The sequence below is a fragment of the Perca fluviatilis genome, chromosome 7 (genome assembly GCF_010015445.1).
Source record: "Perca fluviatilis chromosome 7, GENO_Pfluv_1.0, whole genome shotgun sequence".
NCBI lineage: Eukaryota > Metazoa > Chordata > Actinopteri > Perciformes > Percidae > Perca > Perca fluviatilis.
Window position 1 is genome coordinate 26,576,633 of NC_053118.1, and position 23,716 is coordinate 26,600,348.

At 39.8% G+C, this 23,716-nt stretch overlaps 1 long non-coding RNA gene across 3 annotated transcripts; it reads left to right on the forward strand.

Annotated features, from left to right (window-relative positions):
* Window positions 1-79: 79 nt before the first annotated feature.
* Window positions 80-23,479, forward strand: LOC120562862. Of its 3 annotated transcripts, none has more exons than XR_005639860.1 (3): window positions 80-229; window positions 400-568; window positions 22,242-23,479. It is a non-coding gene; the product is annotated as an uncharacterized LOC120562862 (long non-coding RNA). The 3 variants fall into 3 exon arrangements; XR_005639858.1 differs by lacking the exon at window positions 22,242-23,479 and adding an exon at window positions 14,063-14,391; XR_005639859.1 differs by lacking the exon at window positions 22,242-23,479 and adding an exon at window positions 4,658-4,746.
* Window positions 23,480-23,716: the final 237 nt, after the last annotated feature.

The following is a 23,716-nucleotide window of genomic DNA, read 5'->3' on the forward strand; positions in this document are numbered from 1 at the left end:
GGCCACAGGATAGTATGATGTGCTTGTTAAAGATGGATGTGAAACAGGTGCGGAGGACAAGAGGGACAAAGAAAAAGAATCACGGGTGTGACCTGCTGGAGGAGAGTTTAGTTTTTTTAGTACTTTTTATGCTGTGCAGAAGTTAGCTGTTTAATTTGAAATTAATTCTATAAGGATCTTCCTCATGACCTTGAAGTTTTTTTTTAACAGTGGAAACACTTTTTTCCTGGTAAAACAGGACCTCACACAACCGTGTATCCAAATCGATACCACAGTTGCCGAGTTTTGGTTTCCTGTGTTCTTGCTTTACAAATTACAGATGTAATCGCAAATAATAATTCAACATTCCCAACCCATGAAAATAAACATTAATTTTCTTATCTGCTTCAAACCTTTCAGGAGGTGGCTCAAGTTTCCCAAAATACCACACATGAAAGGCAGTAGATGTCACCAGTTCATAATGGGGCCAATCCAGATAAACGGTAATTCAAACCAAAGGGCAATTTCCTCTCCAATCAACCTGCACGTTTTGGACTATGGAAGGACACTGGAAAGAATAAATATAAAGGTATGCAAGTAATTACACTCTTTACTGTGTGTATGTTTACATTTTGATTGTGATTTATTCTGTTATCAGTATGGTTTGTAAATCATTTAAAACACATGTATGTTATATATACTGTGGAGTAGGTTCATTCTGCAGGTATAGACACCAATAAAGTAACTGAGACATGAGACATAGAATAAGACTGAGGGCAGAGACAAACACACAGTCAAATGAACAGTAGAAGAAATCCAGTGTTTTCAACTGTCAGCAGCCCTGCACTACCTCAGGAGTTTGACTGCTGCTGTGAACTGTTCTTGCTGTTGAGAGTGCCCCGTGGTGACAGAGCGAGGTCAAATCCTTCTGTCCATCACTTGCTTTTGACTGGAGCGCAGCATTCCTCCTCTATCACCATCAGGCAATCCGACGCACCCCTAATGAGCTCTCCAACCAATTATGATCCTCCGGAGACTACCAGGCCCCTTATTTGAACCTGCTGCCATGTAAATACAATAAATAGCAATGGAGCACATTCTTGCGTGAATGCATAAAATTGCTCTGGGGACAGAAAGATGGATTTCCTATGACTGGGTATTATTTCTCTGGTATATCCCCTTCAAATAAGAACGTCTGCAACTCTCCCTACTGGGACATTCTGCAGCATGACGAAGTGCAATTATGTGCTGCATAATAGCCAGTTCTAACCCTAACCCTGTTTAAGACACGAAGGGCAAAGTAAAACCCTGCGGGACATGCTGTGACTGTGGAGAATTGGGAAGGAGAGTATGTGTGACACATTGACTGAAAAAGCCAGCGACAATAGACTAATAATGGAAGGTCACGCCTCTGCCTGACATCACCAAGAAGAGGCAGCTCATTCAGGATTTCTGGCATAGCTTGTGATGAGATGCACACAGGCATTAGGATGTGCTACGACTGTCTCCCACTTCACTTCAACATAAGTGCTGTGCAAGTGGCTTCAGCTAGATAAAACAGATGATGGTAGATCATTTAAGCGTGTTTTGAGATGTGTGTGTGGGGGGAGGAAGGTTTTAGTTGCCCTCAGATCTGTTTTATTAGGATTTGTCCTTGTGTTGTTGTGTTTTTTTGGGGTTGGGGTTCCCAATGCCATATGCTTGTAAATTTCCCCTAGGACTCAACTATTGTCAGAGGACAGCATCAGAGCTCATTTATTTCCTGCAGACAAGACAATGCAAAATGTGTTGACAGTATGACAAACCTTCCCATTGCTGATGTTAAACGAGAAGTCTATATTTCAACTTTCTCAGAAATAAGAGTTTTTTTTAAATAATCAAATTGGTGTTGACATTGTTTAGCCTACTGTAGTAGTTAGAAAATGTTCTTAAACCAAAAATGTAATCAACCAATTTATCTTTAAAGGCACAATGAATAGGGTTTTCCTAAAAAGTATAGAGTCATACACCAATAATCCCTCTCAATCATCACTAATGACCCTCTAGAAGTGTGTAGCGGTGTCTATCTGCAGAGACTCTCTGACTGTGTTTTCTTATTTTGCTGTGTTCGGGATGTTTCTGGGCGTCAACCTCTATAAAACTAGCGACCAGGTGCCAGATCGTAAGCATGCATCCAAGAGGAAATTACGAGAATGGCCGAAACAGCGTGGAAAAAACGCAAATATAGCAATGAAAAAACAGCAGGCAGACAAAGCTTGTTGCAAACAGAGTGAATTTGGGTTTAGCGAGAATTGTGATCCTCTTTGAGCTGGGGAGGAGGGGCCAACTTTAAATGTTGCATTTACAAACCACAACTGGTAAATCCTACTCATTCTACCTTTAAGTACCAAAATCGCCGAACATAGAGACGCATGCTTTTCACCCTTGGCCTTGTTCTCTCAAACTCCTTCCCATTTCTTTTTTTTTCTCTTCTGCTTTTTTATAACTTTCTTTTTACACCACTGCACATAATTTCCATCACTTCTACTTAAGTGACATTTACAAATGAGGGTAAAATCAGGAAGGCAGTGGATCTCAAATTGGAAAAGGCATTGAACTGAAGATAATGCCACAGGCTCCATAATATCAAACCAAATGATATGAAATGTCAAATGATGTGAAATGGTTGCAGAGCTGTATGTTATGCTGCCACCCTCATCAATGCAGCATTTTTTGGGGGGGAGTAACGCTCTACTTAGGCTAATAAAAAAGTAAAAACCTGATTAGATTTCTGTTATGAAGATGGTGCTGAACATCATATTCAGCTGAAATATATATATATATATATTTAAACAAATAAAAGTAAAAGGTCTAATTAGAATAAATACAAATAAAAGGTCAGTTTATGCAATGCTTACTTTAAGAAGCAATAGTCCTTACTGCACATTTCCGTGATTATTTCTTTGCCTCCAGGCCAAAAACAAAGAAAATGTATCTGGTGCAGAGGGAAAAGACATGCTGGTTTAATTTCACCTACTTACTGCATGCTGCTGTAATTTACATGCAGCTCATACACTAGATGTTGAGAAATGTCTTTACACCAGCTGCTGGATGCACTATCCTTCTCCAGTGACATCCAATCTGAAACAATGTGTTCCCTATGAATGGCCAATTTCTCAATTACTGTTATCCACGTTTCGATGATGATGGTTGTTTTTTCAGGTCTTTTTTGTCTTCTAACTGAGTCTCTCCGTTTCTGTTATTTATGGCCTGCTTTCAGGGGCTGGAAATGCAGTTAATTTAGGTTAATTTGTGAAACAGAACAGAACGAAGTGCCTGGGTCATTGTTTAATGCAAGTAGTCAATTACGCTGGCTCTAATGGGAGCTAACTGATAAAGGCCACCAAGAGCAACATAAAGCCTTATCAGTCACAGATAAATGGTGTCAGTTTGAACATTTAGGATGTTTGAACGAAATGAAGTTTAATCTCCCGTGTCTCTTCCAACAATCTTGAGGTCAGTCACTTGACCCTCAAAATCATGTTACTACAGCTCTGAAATAATGATTAATATCCAATGAAGCTTTGAAACACAGGGTTGTAAACATCGTATGGACGTGCATTATTAAAAGACTTGACCTCACAGCCTTTGATATGTGTCATGGGATGAGCAGAAAATCCCATCCTGCTCATGTATTCTTCACCTCCCTCCTGAACCCATGCCCCTTGTTCCATTACATTTGATTTGGAAACCAATTCACGGTCCAGTGACTCCCACTTTCTCACAGGATTATCGACAGTGCGCCTCCATTTGTTCTAATCCATCTCTTTGTCATTCAAGAGACGATGTGGATCCCATAATTATATTTCTATCTTCCAGTCCGATCTGCCTGAACAATTTGTATCTAAAAAACTAGAAATCAAAATATTCCAACACAAATCTAATAGAGTACATGTTGGTACCTACCATGTGGACTGTTTTCTTTTTATACTCTCTCCACTGATTTGGACTCAGAGGCATCTGATTCACGCCACGTCTTCCTCGCCAGATGTGCAACACCCACAGCTCTGGATGAGCGTCTGTTTTGTGATAAGAAGAGAGGTGAAGGCAGCTCATGTTTATGGCATGACAGTGATGTACTTATATGTGACCCCAAGGCAAATGAGCAGATGCTTCATTACCCTCTCCGTGCAATGCCAGGATTATAAAAACACATGGATATGGAAATAAAGGCTTACGGATGCCATAAGGGAGGAGAGATACATGGTGAACATGGATGTTCACAAGTTAAGGCAGTATTCAGAGAAGAATGTGCATGTAGATAGATGGATAGGTAAATGGATTGTTGAATAGATAGATGAAGTCTGCCATTACATACAGTATACTGTATAAATGGTGTGGACAAAATATGAATGTAAATGTTAAGCTATTGTAAAGCTATTCATTTAGACTGCAATAAATTTAGCTAGGTGGACATAATAAAGTATTTTAAAACCCCTGGTTATGTTTATAAACAAGGCATTTTTACTTTATTAAATTGTGATGTGCAGAATCAACCAATATGATTGTTATTTCTAGGAATAACTGAGTGACATACATGTAGCCAGAACTATAGACTCTCTATTCAGTGCATTGTCTTTTCAGTTATTGTCTTGCAGCTTAGTCAAGTTAAAAAAAAAACTTTTCTTTTACATTTCAGAGCTTCTTCTGGGTTGAATCTGCTGGTTAAACTGGATGTTGCGTTTATGTTTGAACACAGAAAACTTACTTGCTTTGTAATGATCTGGTAAAATTCTTCTTCTTCTTCTTCACAACGTGTCTTGCACTCCAGAGCTGTTTTGTGACTGTTTAACATGTAACTGCCTTATATAAACAATAGCTTCTCAAACACCAGCGACTGAATGGAATGTCAGTTCTATGTAGTAGTTGTAGTTAAGTCGATGTGAATATTGTGTCAGTTTGAAACTGACAGCCTTAATAGCTACTGTAAGTGAAAATGAAAGAAAATGAAAAGTCATAGAGATCTCTAAATCAGCAATGGCCAGCCATATACCATTGCCTGCAATGCATTCTCATGAACGGGTTTGTACAATATAGTACTAAAATGTGTGCACACCAATTCGTATATCCTACAAAAATAGACAACCGCCGGTTGGTCACGTGACGCAGCTACAAAGCTCCGTGAGCAGCTACAGAGCTATCCGCTACAGAGCTCCGTGAGCAGCTACAGAGCTATCCGCTACAGAGCTCTGTGACGCAGACGACGTAGTTGTGTTTAGCCGCCGATATGTGACTGTGAGCCAAGTACGGGCACCGGCAGATGACAGTCCTTTCAGGGGCCGTTGCAGTTGAGTTTAGCTGTTTAATGACTCACCCGCCCCCCCCCCGCCGACCTTCTCCTATGCCTCCTACGACCTAACGTTACGCGGCCCACAGCTTTCCTATACAGCTGCAGTCATTGTGGTGCATACAGCAATAAATCCGTGGAATGCTTACGAATTACAGTGCTTTACTTTTTCGTAGCTATATGCACGAATGGTTCATGAGAACAGCTAAAAGTCTTTTTGTTTGCATTCCAATTGATCACCTCAGTACATTATTTTACTGAAGATGAGTTCTTCTCCTCACTAGAAGGGGTAATAATCAGTGGACTGAGTCTTTAGTTGAAATGTAAATCTACCTAACCTTGGCTCTCTATTGCACAAGGTTGGCCATGTCTGGCCTAAATGAGGCATAGGATGGTTTTATTATTGTTCAGAGAACCTGTTGAAGGCTTTTTTTTAACCTGTTGGCCCCACTGGATACTTTTCTAAAGCTGTTTCCAGCGGAGCGCTTCAGTCCACAATTTCTACCATGGTGGTGCTGGATGGAGTGTTACTGTATGCATTGCTTACTTTACCTTAATGTCAAGCCAACACTTTGACAATAAGGCCCTGGTAGAAAAAATAGCCTTTTTGTTTAAGAAGGCTAGCCAGTGCAATCAGCAATAATATAACTGATCCCTTGATTATCTAACAAATAACTCACTACACATGCTATACCAGTGAATCGTCTACAGAGATGGACTTTACATTTTGCCCCAGATCATTCATTTATGCTACAAAGGGTTCAATTCCTGCCAGCATGATAGATGCAACACCGATGAAATCAACTAAGAGTGAATCCTTAAGAGGATCAGGTATTTCTACACAACTGGTACATGTGTACACTAGTGGGATCAATATGTGTCTTTGCCTACTAACTTGTACTATGTTTGCTATATTAAACTTTGCTGTTACTGTTGCTGTTAGTTCTTGATTTCATGATCTCCATGTCTTCGAGTTTATTCGTCTTTGCTTTTCTCTTCTGTCAGTTTTCATTAAGCCCAGCAGCACATGCAGAGAGGCCTGTATCCAATAGACCTTGTATTTTATTTTCCAGTTTCAGCTCAGAGTTTTCACCTGACTAACTTTATTATGTGCCTAGCAGTTCCTAAGCATTTGATCTCTGAACCCATAGTCCAAAGAGATCTCTATCCCAAAGGCGTAGAAACAGACTCCAGAGAAACCAGAGGGCAAACGACCAAAATCAAAAGCACTTTTAAATCCACAGACTGAAAATAAAGCCTTGGAGGGCATGTTTATTAGACTTTGAGGAGGCTGTGATGAATGGGATGCACTGTAAACATGTTCACAGGGGAACACTGTTAATGGTGGCGCATATGACACGAGGAAGCACAGACAAATGCAGGAGGTGTTGTGGAGGGAGATTTTTGTGTTGAAGGTTTTTTTTCTCTGCTTTTGAAGGTGCAGTTTCAGCTCCCTTCATATGAGTTTTGCTTACAGAGCCAGAAAGACTGGGTCACCTGGTAGGTCACAGCAAGGCACAGATTCCCTCAGTTGCATAGCGACTGCTTTCAATGTCATTCTGGCGCTTTTGGAATCTCAACCTTGTATATCCCTGTAAAGAAGACTCTCCAATGATGACCCATGGGGTAACGAAGTAAAATAATTTCATGTTATCAAAGGGACTCTCAATTGAAACATTATGTCTAAACCGCGGAGCCTGTCTGTACAGAGTATTGCACACTTGATCTACGAGATTAGCTGCTTCGATAGAATAACACATGAAGGCAACAACTTTTTGGTAAACATCAAAACGACCAACAAGTCCTCCAAACCATACGACGATATAGGTCATTTATTCCTACCCTCTAATACAACGTTTCATAAATTAGAACCCCAGGTGGCAGAAAATACAACCCACAGGAGTGTTTCTGTCCTCATATCAGTCGTAGTTTGGTTAAGTTTTGCCACAAAAATTACTGTTACGAAACGTAGCTTGACCTCTGAGTTGATTCTGAAAGCAATTACGAGACCTCGGAGAACAAAGCGACACAAAGCAGGGTTCAGTTTACAATGTTTTAACGGTTTAATGAGAGAAACACGAATATATACTGTAAAAGTTTTTTAAATTGCTCCATTCTCTACGATGACGTGTGAGTAGAGGAATAAGAAAGAGAGGCTCCATAGAAAAGGAGGATTGGTTCAAGGTAGGTTCACGCAGGTACATCTTTAGAAATGAAAACAGTGTAACAATTTATGATACAAATCTATGGTATCAATTAAAACAGATGAGAGAGCCTTTGTTCAGAGGTTTTACAGAATGTAATGTAACAGATTCCCAACAACTACTTAGTTAAGTTTGGATAAAGATTGTGGTTTGGGTTCAAATCTGTTACATTACTTCATCACCACCAGGTTACACACGTGAAGTAGAACGTGATGTAATTCTGTTTGTTCTGTAAAGTAAAAAAGAAAAACTTTTTAGTTTATCTTTAGTTAATCTTTTCGTTTACTTTTATTTTCCAAGAGACACGAATCCCTGGTGAAAGTCCTGTGTTTGTTCTTATACTTTGTCACCTTACTTCCTGCTTTGCTCCGTCATAATTACTTTGGCCACTACAGGGAGCTGCCACTCTTTAGGTAAATATAAGTTGCAATTGCTGATTGAACAAACAACTTCTGGGGGCATTTTTAAAGGTCCCATGACATGGTGCTCTTTGGATGCTTTTATATAGACCTTAGCGGTCCCCTAATACTGTATCTGACGTCTCTTTCCCAAAATTCAGCCTTGGCGCAGAATTACAGCCACTAGAGCCAGTCCCACAATGAGCTTTCCTTAGTACGTGCCATTTCTGTGTCTGTAGCTATTGAGGAGGAGAGAGGGGGGCAAGGTGGAGGGTGGGGCTGTGGCCTTGACCAACTGTCACTTTGCTCGTTTGAGCCATGATGTCTCTCTCTCATGGGTGGGCCAAATTTTCTGGGAGGGCAAAGCAGAGAAAGGGGAGGTAACCTTGCTCCTTATGACCTCATAAGGAGCAGATTCCAGATCGGCCCATCTGAGCTTTCATTTTCTCAAAGGCAGAGCAGGATACCCAGGGCTCGGTTTACACCTATCGCCATTTCTAGCCACTGGGGGACCATAGGCAGGCTGGGGGAACGCATATTAATGTTAAAAAACCTCATAAAGTGAAATGTTCATGCCATGGGACCTTTATGGGGAAAACGCCACAATCTACTGTACATACATAGTTGCTGCATTGGGTATCTGTGTCCTCAGTGGCCCATTTCTTCAGAAAGCGCACTTAATTTGAAAGTGAAAAATCAGTGAAGAGGCATGACGGTGAGATAAGCGCGCCTCTTTAGTCTAAACATTGCCTTTTTATGATTATTTATACTGCCTGGAGGACAAAAGTGATGGCCTCAGCTACATGACAACAGGCTGATGCAGAAATTGGGATTGGGAAGTATAGCTGTTTCCAGACAGGTTTGCTTCCCCTATACAGGGGAAAGTGCAAATTCAATTACTTATTTGTGCATGTACTAGCCTGCAGTCCAGGCTTCACAATCTAAATGGTAATCACAAGGCTATTTATTTTTGCTGTGTTTTGTAACAGTAGTGTTATATTGGTACCTTGTGAGGATGCTCACATATCTTCATTACCTCATTGACATAATGATTATGTTTGATCCCAGGTAAAGCTGCCACCACATGTAGCATAAATAAAACGCAACATTTGGAGATAGATGAAGAAAGAAACTTATATTTATGCTACTGTTAACTAATTCATAATTTATGTCAAATGGACTCACTGTTTTGTTACATTACTTATCTATCAGTTATCTTCTGCCCTCAAATCTAACATTACGTTTTTTGGTCATGTTTTGGGATTCATTCGACATTCGTCCTCACAACCTAACTGAATAACTGCATTCATGGGTGACTTTAAGATGGACAAGTGGTTGAAGTGTTTGTTTGCCCACAGCTTCACCCTGCCAGGCTGAATACGCTGAGACATTGTTTTGATTTCATTCCGAGCTCCACTACTGCCTGTATCAGATTGTCTATGAAGGGAGGAGAAAACTACTACACCCTGCCCTGCAATCTTCACTTGCTGAAGTAAATTGCTTTCATTTTGGCTAGGCTCTCCTTTGTTATAATGTGACAAGGCTACTGATTAGACGAGAGGGAGATCAATAAACTGTCAAGCTTGTGGCTCAAAAGCAGTACAGGGAAATCAAGAGAGAGACTTTCTTCACCCTGTCACTGGCTGGATTTTACATCGAGCCTCCAGTCTTGAGGGTTAACACCCGCTTCTGAATTGACTCTTGGGAGTTTAATCTCAGGACTAACCTGTTAGCCTTGGATAACAATGTCGCCGCTACTTACTCCTATCTTTAACATGGTATTTTATCATCATCATGACTTCACCACAAGATAATGCTTGTGGTGCACTCTTATTATTGTTCAAACTCATTTACCGGGGCAATTCTATTCAGGTATCATCCTACACAAGAACAATTGATCAAAACGTATCAATCATCATATACAACAATCATACAACAAAGATATTTATCCTACAGGATGTAAATGCATTTTGTGGATTGTTTTAATCCAAACCACTATATTTTGCTAGTCACTTTGGTGTCGTCGCCACATGACGCTCAGTAATGTTTTATCTGTAGCCGGCGTCACGTGACCAGCTGGCGGTCGCCTAATTTTTGTGTGCATACATTTCCGTGCGATATCGTACAAACCCGCTAATGAGAATACGTTGCACAGTTACTAGACTTCAAGAAGTCCCCGCCTCTGGCTGTGAAATAGTTGCCTTCTTAATGGACACAATGTGGATCATAAGCATGAAGCTGCTATTCATCTGTTCATATAAGTGTGTTGGCAATGCTGCAGTCAGTTAACACATGTTTGCCTCCAGTCGTGAGCCTCCTCTAGCCATCTATGATGCAATGACATATTTTTTTTCGCTCTTCTTTTGCTGTAGGGACTGATGCTCATTGACAGTGAGGCTGATAGGATGGGGCAGGTGTTCTTTTGATGTCCTCAGCACAGTTATTAACAATTCATATTGTATGTAAAAACCAATCATAAAGGATAACAGGCGGTAATAGCTGTTGTCTCAGCATAATTGTTTAGAACTCAGGATGCACAGAGAGAGGTGTGGGGAATGACATGCACGGCGGAGACACAGTTGCAGATTGCCCTTGTCCAGGAAGGGAAATGGAGCAGCAGGTAGCAATTTGCCATCCAATTTGAATTATTTGTGGATATCAACAAAAATACACCTTTTTTTCATAAATGTCCTTTAATGACAAAGATAGTGGGATGCTACAGTAATGAATGCCGCAGACTCAGACACATCCCTCCAGGAAGCAGCAGCCAATCACTTTTCAGATCTGTTTATCTATTAATGAGTAGATAAGAGTCTCAGCAATGCCTGCAGTGCTATAAGCTCGCTATGAAGTAATCGCTTTGTTTAGTTTATTAAGGCCAAAGCGTGGCGAAGCCCTTTCACACATCTGACGCCATCCACCACAGTGCTGTTACAGTAAATGTGCGACAGCTCTGGGTTTGATACAAGGGGACGTTACTGTTGTTGTTGATGCACAACAGGGATATACTTCTGTTAAACCTACCCAGGGAACAACGTTTAATACCTGGATACTGTGATAGAACATGTCACGCTTACCCGTAGTTGTCAGTTTAGAGTAAAATATGTTAAACCACATCAGGTAAACATGCCTGATATAGGTTACTGTGGAGCGTTGTTGTTGTTGAACATGCCACGGTTTGTTATGTGGAGATCTTTAATTATGAGATTCACATGTAGCTTTTCAAAGGCTTTCACAGAAAATTACGCCACAAGAGTGAAATGGCTTTGCGTACATAATAGCTACATTTTGGATTATCCCCTTTGAGACTTAAAGAGTTGTTGATGGAAAAGCCCAGGGGGCAGAAGGCACATCCACTTCCCTTTGATCCTGACAGAAAGATGGCTGTCTCCCAAAAATATCATCTCTTCTCAGCTTGACCCACTTGTTTGCTCTTATCTTCAGCATGTTGAGGGGGAAGTGAAATGATATGCTGTTGCTGGTAGAAATTGATTTTTTAACCTTTTTCTCTGTAACAGTGCATTTAGTAGATTCTAAGTGAATCATGATATATGCCATTTTGTGGATGCTTTTATCCAAAGGGACTTACTGCAAGTGCATGCATTATTAGCATGAGTGGACCCAGAGAATGTATGAGCTATAATGTACTTAATGAGCTATACAGGATTTGGACAGAACTTTCATACTGAAGGCTGGTAGCAGAAAAGAGCAGGTCACCCTGTTTAAACTGCCTTTGTTTACAATAGAGTCACAGGATATACAGTATATGACTACAGGTCCTTGCAGTGTCACGAGTGCAGCTAGATCACTGAGCCAGACAAATTCAGGTCCCCAGCGAGGTGACTCATCATGTGTGCATGGATCGTGTATAACCCCCATTAAATCCCATGTGTGAGACGAAGCCCTCAGATCAGATGGTAGAAAGAGACCCTTACCTATGTTTACAACCACTAACTTTGTCATTGTCACCCTCCCAGCTGTGCTGTTTCTCACAAGTTCAGCTTCATACCCTGGTGGGCTTAATGACCCTCAACGCAAGCCTGTAAAATCCAAAGGACACCATTATTAGCCTTCCTTAATAAAGTCAGATTGTTTTAGAAAGATGTCAGAATGTGTTTCTAAATATGGTGTCTATTCTGCCATTTGTCAGCCTGATGCAGATGCTCTTATCATCAGCAGCAGAAACAGTTGGTTATGATCTCCGATAATTGATTTTGCAATGACTGTACGCCTTCAAAAGATGCGGGAGGAAAAACACTGAGAGACATCATTAAAAAATATTAAAAAATGTAAACGAGGAAATCTCTCCCCACCCCGTTTTGGTAATCATCACTGTCATTGTCAAACAAAGTGTTTTCTTTTTCAGTATTAACTGGATTGTCTTGGTTCTTACAATAAGAAAGTGTTATATTAATTAAAGAAAAAGAAGAAATGTGTTTTGTTTTGTTTTTCACGTACAGCTAGGGAGGAATCTGAGTGAACAAGGACTGTGCCAGTGAGATAAGGTGTAGAGTCTCTTTTGCCGTCTTATCAGTATCCTCTGCAGTCTTAGTACTGCCACTGCTCCAGTGGGAATTGACAATAACAACCGGAATTTTTTTGACTCTTGCTTTTTCTGCAGATGGATTTGCGGGATCTTAAAGTATGAAATCTGTTGCAAAGCCCCAGTATTAAACACTATCTTCCCTCATTTAGTCGGAGAGAACTCCAGAAAACTCAAATACATTTACTCAACTTTACAGGTGTTATTGACATGGACACGCGAGAAGGGCATTCCATATTTTTATTAGTCTCCATACTGGCTTTTGTACCATTTTGAACAATTCAAATGTTAGCTAAATTAAGAGCTGAGATTGAAAAATTTTGTCATACAGTAGTTGAGTGAAGTGAAGGTATTTCTCGAGGAGTCGCTGGCACTGATGGATATCTGTATAGCTAGACATTTTACTGCATTTGACTCTTATAGCATGAAATAATTTGACATACTACTGTATGTTCATATTTTTGTTACGTGGCACTGAAATGTGCATTCAGATGATAATGTTAACATTTCAATGCAGTGCTGATCCAGCAGGGGCCATTATCTCTTTCCCTTCACACATACAGTGTGTACACATACAGCTTATATGTAGATTTCATACACAGTCTGCCCAAAAACGAAGAATATGGCAACACAACATTTTGGAAAACATTGACTAAAAAAACAAGAATACAGCACAATAATTCACAACTGCTCTATGACAAGTAAAAGTCAGCAAAGAAGAAGAAATATCAGCAAAATGTACGTAAAGTATCAAAAGTATATATCTACTGGTGATAACTAACAAATTAACTGCTTTTTGATGTTGTAGCTGGTTGAAAGGAAGCCAATTGGATTCCTTCAGTAAAGGAGAAGTGTCTTGAATTTGTACTCAAGTAAAGCACTTGAATAAAGATAAGTAAGAAGTTAGAGCAGCGAAGAGTTTGATTTTGCCTTGAAGGGCAAATGAGGCAACAAAACTGTCCAGAGAAACTGTAAAAAGTAGACACTATATCTCCTCCTGTCCAGTTTGTTTATGAAACTCTGCTTTATTGTTTTACACTGGGATATAAAGAAATGCCATACATTTAACAGACTTCCTCACACATCCCCTAAACTTTAACAAGCACCAGAGATATTAAATGATTAATTTCACTAAGGGAGTTAATACGGTGGCTCAGGCATCCCCTCTGCTTGCATGGCTCCTTTGTGTCCTTTATGTGACATATAGAGCAGGACAGAGGGGATGCAGAGAGGTGACTAATGTATCCAGGTGGGGTCATATCTAGCTGGCTGTATAATAGGAAGAATGGGATCAAATTTTGAAAGTGGAAACCAATCAGGAACGGTATCCCATATGTGAAAGTAATGTAGTGACCTTGACCAGACTTGGAGCTTGGCTAAGTGTATTTGGCCAGAGGTTGCTCCAATGTTCTTTAGCTTAAGCTTTTCGGTGTCCCTGTCAGTCATTGTGAAGTTGAGTGTTGTGAAAATCAAGACAAGCTTTAGTCATTTTTAACAAAATTTACAAAGGCAAACTATTTAGAGACACGGCTATTCAAGCTGAAAATTCTCACTGAGCAATGCTTTATCTGTTGTTGACCTACTGACTGACAAGTATAATTTTTTTCCTTAGGACAATTGGCTGTGAAAAACAAAAATAACCCCAAAAAAAGAGGGTGCGAGTGAAATGAGGCATTCAAATGCCCCTCCGAATACAGCAGTGGATCGAGAAAGACTGCCCCAAAGACAGAAGAGCAACATTTTACAAACAGCTGCACAGTGCCATCTAGAGGTCCCTCAGGCAACAGTGGAGGGGATAAAAGTGAAGAGAGGCAGCCCGAAACTGAGTCTCGCGCAGGTGTCGTCCACATTTCTGCAGGTGTGCATTCTGGGTATCAGATGGTGAGAGGTGATATCTGTCTCCAGCACATGCACACGCTCTGATCCTCTGCAGCTGAAAAGAAGGCAACATGTCACTGTGTTTGCTGATTCTGTTCTCCCCACATAACTAATCCCTTACTGATCCTATTTAGTGGGGGGCGGGGAGGGGGGTTGACGTGGTGCAACCAAAACCAGAGCAGTAAGGTCTTTACCAGGGCAGACCCAGCCTGTTAGGAAGCAAAGAGAGCAAAAACCGAAAGATAAGGAGTACCGTGAAATGTGACGAGGTTGTGGAGCTGTGCTCACCAGTGCTCAACTGGCCCCAGTAGCAGTGTGACATCTTTAACACTGCAGGTATGCAGCCTCCAGATATATGCTGTCATCAATTTCCCTGCCCACTGAGCACACATTGTTCATTTTCAGTGCACCCTTGTCACAAAAGTCAAACCTTGCTGTTCTGATTTTCTCTCGCGGTTAAAATTTACCAATTCACTTGACCAGGCATTTGAGAAGATACTCGTATCCTACAAGCATTACACATGATTGCAAAAAACAACAGGATAAGAGGTGATATTTGTCTTGAAATAAAAGAGATAAGTGGATAGATAAATGCAAAGTAAATGTGTAAGTAAATTTGTTTGTAATTAAGAGTCTGTATTCTGAAATGCTAAAGGTCTGTTCCTGTTGTGATGGTGGCATTTTAGAGAAAGATTTGTCTCCATGACATGAGTTCAGTCGCAGATGGGCAACACTGACAGAACTGAAGAAATGCAAGCTGATTATATGAGTGGAGGAAGCTTTCCCCTCAGACCTTGGTCAGGTTTACTCAGTTATCTTTGCTGAGTAAAACCAAGAACACCATTAAATTGGTGTTTTACTACAAAATTATGCAAATAATAAAATAGAATTGACATATAATAATAATAATTATAATAGTTCTGCTTTGTGATACCTTGCACCCAGCAGGGATCTATTCAAATGCTGTGCTTGTGGATTCTGAAAGTGAGAGGGACAGATAGGTAAAGGTGTTTGAGTGCAAGCACTTGAGTTCGTGTTCATGCAATTGTTGTGAGTATGTACTGTATTTGTGTGGAAGCTGAGTGAGTGGGTGGGTGAGGTAAGGTGAGGAGCAACATATTCTCGAGGAAAAATGGGGACAAAAGTCTGGACTGGGCCCCAGTCTGAATTAATTGCCAACACCTAAAGCAAATGTAACCTCAATTTAACCACCCGATGATTACAGAGGTCACTGGGGCTCTAGGAGCTCTTGTCCTAATTTTCATCTAAAAAAAAAATAATTGTTCCTTGAGGGCTTTTTGTGACTTTTACCAATGTCACAGTTGAAATATTCCAAATGTGGGATCCTAGAGGACCTTTACATCTGTTGTGAAATAATTATGTATGCATATGAACATGTTTCGGGGGCTTAAACCTATTTCTGTTCAATTCTTTCTTCATCTGTGAAATACCATAATTAATTACTGAACTGGATCCAGTGTCCATATATGGGGTCATTGGTGACATCACAATACAAAACAAGGATTTAGGACAAAGAAATCACACAATTACATAACCTAGTCAAAATCTCGCAATGGACATTTTGATTTGTCATAGCAGGAAAAGTACATGTGTAAGTGAGCCCAAATGCCCAATACTAGGACCAAAATCTTAATGGAATGCAGCCATTATCAGTGTCACGTTGACAATCCCTTAGCATCAGCCTTTTAGCATTGTCAATGTGATCATGTTAGCATGCATGTTAGCTTTTAGCTCAAAGCGTCATTTCGCTGAAAATACACTCTCACAGATCCGCTAGCATGGCTGTAGACTCTCACTCTCATGTTGCAGTCTTTTTATATTCCTGTCATCACAGGAATATTCAGTCAGTAGACATATCAGCACGTGTGTGCAGTGAGACACGACTGGCAAAATTCAATGGGTCTCATTTGTATGCCATTTCGCAAGAAATATTTAAAATATTACCTCAAACCTATTGGAGTAATTAGATGTGAAGTAAAGGTGCACATTAGCTTTGATGTTAATAGCACTGCTGCTGTTGCAGGGGTTTTATGGTCTACGTGTGTATGTGTTTGACAGTTGATAAAACACAGTAAACAGGATCTGATGTTCATGGTTAGAGAAGGGACTGGACAGCGTTCTAGTCGGATAACATAGCTTGACGTTGGATAAGTTTGTAGAATAACTGGCTGGACAGATGACCTGGATAATGTGTCAAATCGTCTTCTCCGACCAACATGTCTTAAATATTTTGCATCAAAGGCATAATAGAGACTGTAGGTTTGGTTTTATTTGCTATATTGTATAGAATATACTGCAGAACTGGCCAAACTTTAAAGACCAGACTTTTAGTTTTCACTTAACACCATCTATACAGGGAGAAATCATAAATGTGCCAATTTCAAGTTGTTGATTTCATTTTTAGTTCGTTTTAACCCCAAATGAGTGAGTGAAATGAGTGAAGCATCATGACAGAAATGTAAGAACTGTCTAGAAGTTTAGAGCAGAGGAATTGTTTTCATGTGTGCTACACATTGCTTTACACATCCAAATAATTAACCTTTACACCTTCATTTTCTGAAGGGGGCGAATTCAAACTTTGAGGAAGCGGGTATGTGACGGAGTCGAGTGTCACGCCCTCTCTGGGGCATACTATGGACGTCCTGCTTCTGCTGTGTATGCACCTCGATGCAGGGGATGTTTTCATTGATACTGTTAGCCCATTTGTGTTTCATCTGAAACATTATTGAAGTCCATTCGCAGCATTCTCCTGGCAATTCCGTAAGAATAGCCTTGTTCTTTGTCTCCCATGTCACTATCTCAGCCTGCAGGCAGCATATCGATCCGTCTTGCATATCCCTCATGCTAAAACTTCCCTTCAAATAGAATCCAGGCCCACAGATGTTCCTGCTGCATGTTACTGTTGTCAGGTAAAAAAAATAAAAAGTTTACTGCTATTTTGGTATTTCTATTTATCTTACCTTAAAAAAGGAATGTTTGATTTGGCCATGTTGGAATGAGTTCATAGAATCTGTCAGCAATCCTTTACTTGTGTATAACTTTAACAACGAAAGTATTTCGCCCGACAGTCATGTTCATTGATGATTGAAAACAACTTAAACGGTTATTCGTAGAGAGCCAGGTGGGAGAAATGTAACAAAAAAAAACATTGCTTGTAAAATGTTAGGTTAGATTCTTCTTCTGGGAAGCATTAATGCGTTCATCACATGTCATGGCATCAGGCTATAACAGTTTGGTGGGTGGTGGCACTAGATACAAAGCCACAGATTTAACAAAATGAACAGGACTCGTGCTCTGAATCAAACAATCTGCTCTGAAACGAAGAGTTGGACGGACAAACACTCCCAATGACAGACGCACATTGGCATCTTTAGAACTAGCAGATCAAACATGCATATTCATTCATGACTAAAACACTTCTGAAAAGATATTTAAGAATTCCCAGCATAAGGAAGCTGATGATCACTATCATCTAACTTAGGCTATGTTGGTGCAAGCTATGGTACAGAGTGGAGGCACTATGGGTAGTCATCAAAACTCTGTTCACGGGTTTGTTTTGGATATGTTGTAAAGTGAAATGGAGAAAACTGTCTCCTAGATATGCTAGATGTTTCCTCCGGAGCTTCTCATGTCGCCCCAGGTTAGACAAAAAAGACACACAGAGTTAATTGAATCAGAATGTTGTCTCCTCTTCCTCAGCATGCCAACTTCTAGTGTTGTGTTCTTGTTGTTGTTAAACTGCCTTAGCTTCAATATATAAATTATTTGGTAGGAAACACTTTTCCAAGCAATGGAAATTGGGTTGTGGTACATGGTAAAGTAACATTTCCTGGCAAAGACTTTTGTATTGTATTATGCAGCACAAAACATGACCCTCTGCACAGATGCCTACATCTTGCATAAATGCAAATATACAGTACATACACACATGGGTTGTTTTTGTAACCAAAAGACATCCAGTTTAATGTATTCTAGTAAGGCATCAGTATGTTTTTATTTTTTTTCAGATTATTTTTTTGGGGCTTTTTTCCCTTTATTTCAGATTGAGAGGCAGTGGATAGACAGGAACGGTGGGAGAGAGACTGGGGATGACACGCAGCAAAGCAAAGGGCCGCAGGTCGGACCCGAACCCGGGCTGCTGCAAAGGCCTCAGCCCACACGGGGCGCACGCTCCCACTGGGTGAGCCAGAGGTCGCCCAAGGCATCAGTATGTTTTAAAGGTGCTTGTTGGATCGTCCGATATCATCTGAAACACCCTTCTCCCAGACCTTTCCAAAATCCCGAAAAGTGTGCAGGAAAAGTGTACGATTAATTATGATGGTTGGCTTTTCACCCCAACTATGAGTCTTTCTATTCGGAACAGTTTGTTTGACCATACTGAATGGTTTACGCTGCAACATGTGTCAGCTTATTTATTTATTTTATTTTATCTTTATTTATTTTTTTATTATACACTTAGCAACAAGAATGACTAACTTTTTACAGGAGGAGAACTAAGTACACCATATGGCTAAGGCAATGTGTGATTGCCATGCAACAGTAAGCTCAATTGTGTTCTGTTGATATAGATGGATGGATGAATGGATGGTCTCTGCTGAGGGTTGTTCTTTACCTCAACTTCTGAAGCTTTACCTGATATGCCTGCAACAATAATAACAGAGTTGAACTAAACCTACACGTTCAAGAAGTCCGATTTACAAACAACAAATGCATGTATCGACTAGGTCAGAACAATGTGCTCCTCTTCACTCCCTAACCATATATATGTACACCATTGACATTTTATAGCATACCAGTACATCATCGCACTCATTGTCACACATATACTATAACATGATGCATGCAGTGTGAATCAAAGCAGCAGTTCAGATCAGATAACCCCGACTTCTTGTGCTTAGGGGAACTTGTGGGTTGACACAGTGCAGGTAAGCAGACTTGAGGCACATCATCCCGTTTCACTCTGCAACTACCTCCTTATAAATATACCATCAATAGAGAGTCTGTCTGGTGTTTTGGATGAGGAGAATGAAGCAACTCTACCTGAAGCCTCAGTGATCTTAGATGAATAAAGGGGTGTCATTCAGGGAATTATAAGGGCAGGGAGGGTGGATCTGATGCCAGGCGCTGCAGCTGCTGGTGAAGGCCGTTCCTCTCAGCCTCAATCACCTTTCTTAAGCTTAACCTATCTCTGCGCTTCTTTGCACAGCTGTGTGGTGGAGCCTTTTCATGAGCTCCTCTGGTCCTATAGAAAAAATGTTTTAACCTCTTTTGCAATGAGGACTTAATGTCCGGCCAGAAATACCTGCAGTCTTCAATTATGAAAAAATCTCACAACGTTGTGGAAATAAAGTTTGCTTCAGTGAAATTCAACCAAAATCTTAAAAAAAAAAAATGACATACCTTGATTGATAAAAAAAATAATAATAATAGATTGAAAATTCGAAGAGTTGTACGTAATATAGTTACAAGTAGACTGGAGAAACCGCTTCTCATAGAGTTGCCTGGCCATAACCTTTTTTCATTTTTCAACCACTAATCACCTCTGACTACTTCAAAACAGGGACAGTTAAACTATTATGAAGGTTAACAGCAAATACAGCATAAATGTGAACTTGAAAACTTAAAGATGTTTTGGGTGAATAACAGCACATGGCATTTTGTTGAAAAAAAAAAAAACTAACAGCCAGTATCATGCCAGCTAGTTTCACAGGAAAAGCTGTTGAAGTCTAGCTAATGTTTTCCTAAGAGAATTATTTTTGACTGTGCACAGGTGGACCTATCAATCTAGTGTCTGTTTACATGGCTGCCAGATGTTAGCCACCGTGACCAAGAGCAATCCACGACTTAGCTGTTTAGTTTTTTACTTTTATTGAGAGAACTGTCATATTATTTGATTGAAGCCCCAAATCCAACATTCTGCCGTCTTAGACAGCTTTAAATATTCTTCTTTTTTTTTTTAATTGCCTTTTGTGAATAAAACATGTTTAGTTTTTTGTTGAAGCTGTTTTATGTAAATGGTCTGTTTTTATACAGCGCTTTTCTAGTCTTAACGACTACTCAAAGCGCTTTAACATAGTACAGGAACCACTCACCATTTGCACATTCATATAGTGTGGCCGAGGCTGCCGTACAAGGTGCCACCTGCTCATCAGATAAACATTCACACACATTTACACTCCGATGGCGCAGCATCGGGGGCAACTCGGGGTCAACTCGGGGTTCAGTGTCTTGTGTTGATTCAACTATATGGTAATTTTGGAGGATGTAGTTTTTGTGGTACTGTTAAACTGTATTGCATTATATAGAGAGGTGTGTTATTTAGCTCAGTAATTCCCATGGTGCCTGGGGAACCCAAAGGGGTAATTCCCAGCAAAAAAGAGGAATCATTTATTTTCACTATAATTCCATCCATAAGTAGAACAAAGACATAATATATGACTACTGTATTTTGGTCATGTGGTTGGTACTCTGTAGTAAAACATCTAAAAGCTAAAATCCTATCAGATGGGGGGCCTGTGACGAAATATTATCCAATGGGGGGCCAAGTTCTAATTTGTGTCATTTCAGGGGTCCTTTACGTTAAAAAGTTTGGGAACCACTGATTTAACCTACTCTCATTGGTATTAATGCAGTGGACAACATAATAGAAACATCTGTCAGTATAATCCTAATGAAGGTAGGATTTATTCCAGGACTGTTGTATTAGACTGCATTATTTTTAGCTAGGTGTATCTACTATACTATTTCCCCCAAAATAATTAAGTCAAACCCTCACGGTGCTTTAGAGTTGGTGAATTATTATTATCATGCTTTGGTAACCATTCAATAAGTAAATGGGCTCTTAACATTAGATTTGATTTTTATCCAACATACTGTATATGTCTGGAATTGATACAGAATTAGGTTTCATTTGTTTGTTTTAAGCCCCACCCTTTTTTTTTTTTTTTTTTTTTTTTTTTTTTTTTTTTTTTTTTTCTCTCTCTCTCTCTCTCTCTTTTCTCTCTCTCTCTCAAAAGTCACATAATTCTAGGCAGTCCCAAAACGTGTGCAAATTCCCCACAACATCCACCACAACTGAGCTTTTTTTTTCAATTTCATGGAAATGGTAATACAGACAATACATCACCATTGCAGATAAAGCAACACTCGTGTTAGAGATCAGGCCAGGTTAATTCACACAGCAGCAGGGCACAGGACAGGACATGACAGGACGAGACAAGTAAACAACAGGTCAAACACACTGCATCACTGAGCAGGACAGGACAAGACAAGCTGGGATGCCACAGGACAGGACTGGGACCATTGCACATTTTAATGTGCTTGTTTCCTTGGATTGCTGACCGTGGACGCTGTCAGTTGCAGCTATCACAGCTTAACAAACATGAGCCATTCCGGTTTCCGCTGTTTCTTACATCACTCAAAATGAATACAAATTTTAGTAATAGTTTTGTAGGATAAAACAACAACAGTTTGAGAAAGGTTTCAGTACTGGGTTGTTTTTCTCTGGGGTGTTCTCCAGTCTGTGTTTCTTTAGCTGCCATGTGGTGCTTGCTGATTTGTCTCTCTGCCTCCTGGAGGAGGACACACCTGGGAAACTCAAACAAGTTCTGTGTCCGACTATTAGTAACATACGTTTTAGTTAATTTTATTTGGCATTTTTTTTTCATTTGTTTTAATCACCAATTTCTTCCATATTCAAGAGAGAAAAAAGTTGTTTTGATAGTCTTTATTTAACCCCTCATTGTGCAAGTATCACTCCAGACATGAAATTCATGCTAACATAAAACAGAGATATTATTTCATACACCCACTTTTTTTTTTTTTTTGCATTATGGGGACCACTCTGTTCCCACTTGGTGTAATTTAATTACAGTGGACCTTGGCATACCCAGGTTGTGCCCACGCAGAGCGGTGCAGAACGCCAGCTGGGAACATCCTGTCTTAGGCGACAGGAACATCAGACGCGACAGATGGCTCATAAATCATGGAAGTGCGTGCACAGTGTCGATGGGAGGCCTTCCTCTGGAGAGCACACTGTGAGCAGGTGGGCAGAGGGAGCATCAGCTCAGCAACATGAGCCCTGGACGCATTACCACTCTGACTGGGAAACTGCCTAGTGTCACAGAGGCAGAATCAGGAGGGAAAACACGGAGGACTGCTTCCGCAGTGTCACAATGTTCGCTCTCAGCCAGCTCGTGTCTCAACACTTTAAGGTGTGATTTCATAGTGTGCAAGAACTTGTATTTTGATTGTGTCTTATTAGGATGTATCAGTTTAGAACTAGGCATGCATAAAGGTAAAAAAAATTAAATAAATGTATAGTCTCACTTGCAATGAGCACCATATGGCAGTTCTCACCTAACAAACTGCAACAATTGTTGTACATTAAAACTGATGTAGGATTTAGTTTTCCTATGAATCTAACAAGGATAAGATCCAGAATAAGACAGGTTGAACTTCATGCATAGGGCTCATTATTTTCTGTTTTGTTGTGTGTGGTATTAAAAAAAAACAGGTTAAAAAAAGGGTTAAAAAGTATTCAGCAACAAATATCTAGTCAAAAAAAACTTTTTAAAAATCACCATTTAAAGAGAAAACACTCCATCCATTGTTTCTTTACACTTACTTAAAGTGACACATAATCAACCGCGCATTCATATTTTCACATTCTTCTATTTAAAAGTTACTTTGTGCCCTGTTTTTCCTTCCCTAACTGTGTTAACTCTTAACTGTAACTACTTGCATCAGTAAACATTTTGGTGCATAAAGACATAAAATCTCCTTTAACCAATCTGCTCCTTTAAGAAATGTGTTTATTGTTCAGTAAAAAAAAACAGAATATTGTTAATTAATACTCTAAATTGAAAGTTACATGTTTTACTATTCATTAACATGAATCCAGTTTAAAAAAAAATGTAGACAAAGGTCATATTTATGTGATTAAGCTCACTTCACTGTATTCTACATCCATTCTCCAGCCATGCTTGGTAAATTGCTTGACTGTGTGCATCATATTTATACTGGTGGACCAAGTTTGTTTATTTCATATCTGTTGTGAGTTAATTAAAACACCAGCGCATTAATTGATCCTGATATGTTATTCATTCATAGGAAAAGTCATTTTCCTCTTTGATGGCTAACTGCCTTTTCTTTTAATCGATGTTTTACTTTGCATTCACTCACATGAAAGAGTTGCTGCTCACAAGGCATAGTGCAGCAGGTGACAATATGCTACATAAATAAATAACAATCCTCTGTTGAATTGGAGCTTATTTCTCATTTTAGTCCACTTGTAAGATGTGTATGACTAACAGCTGTTCAAGTGTATCATTAAGGCAAGGCCAGGCAGCTTTATTTATATAGCACA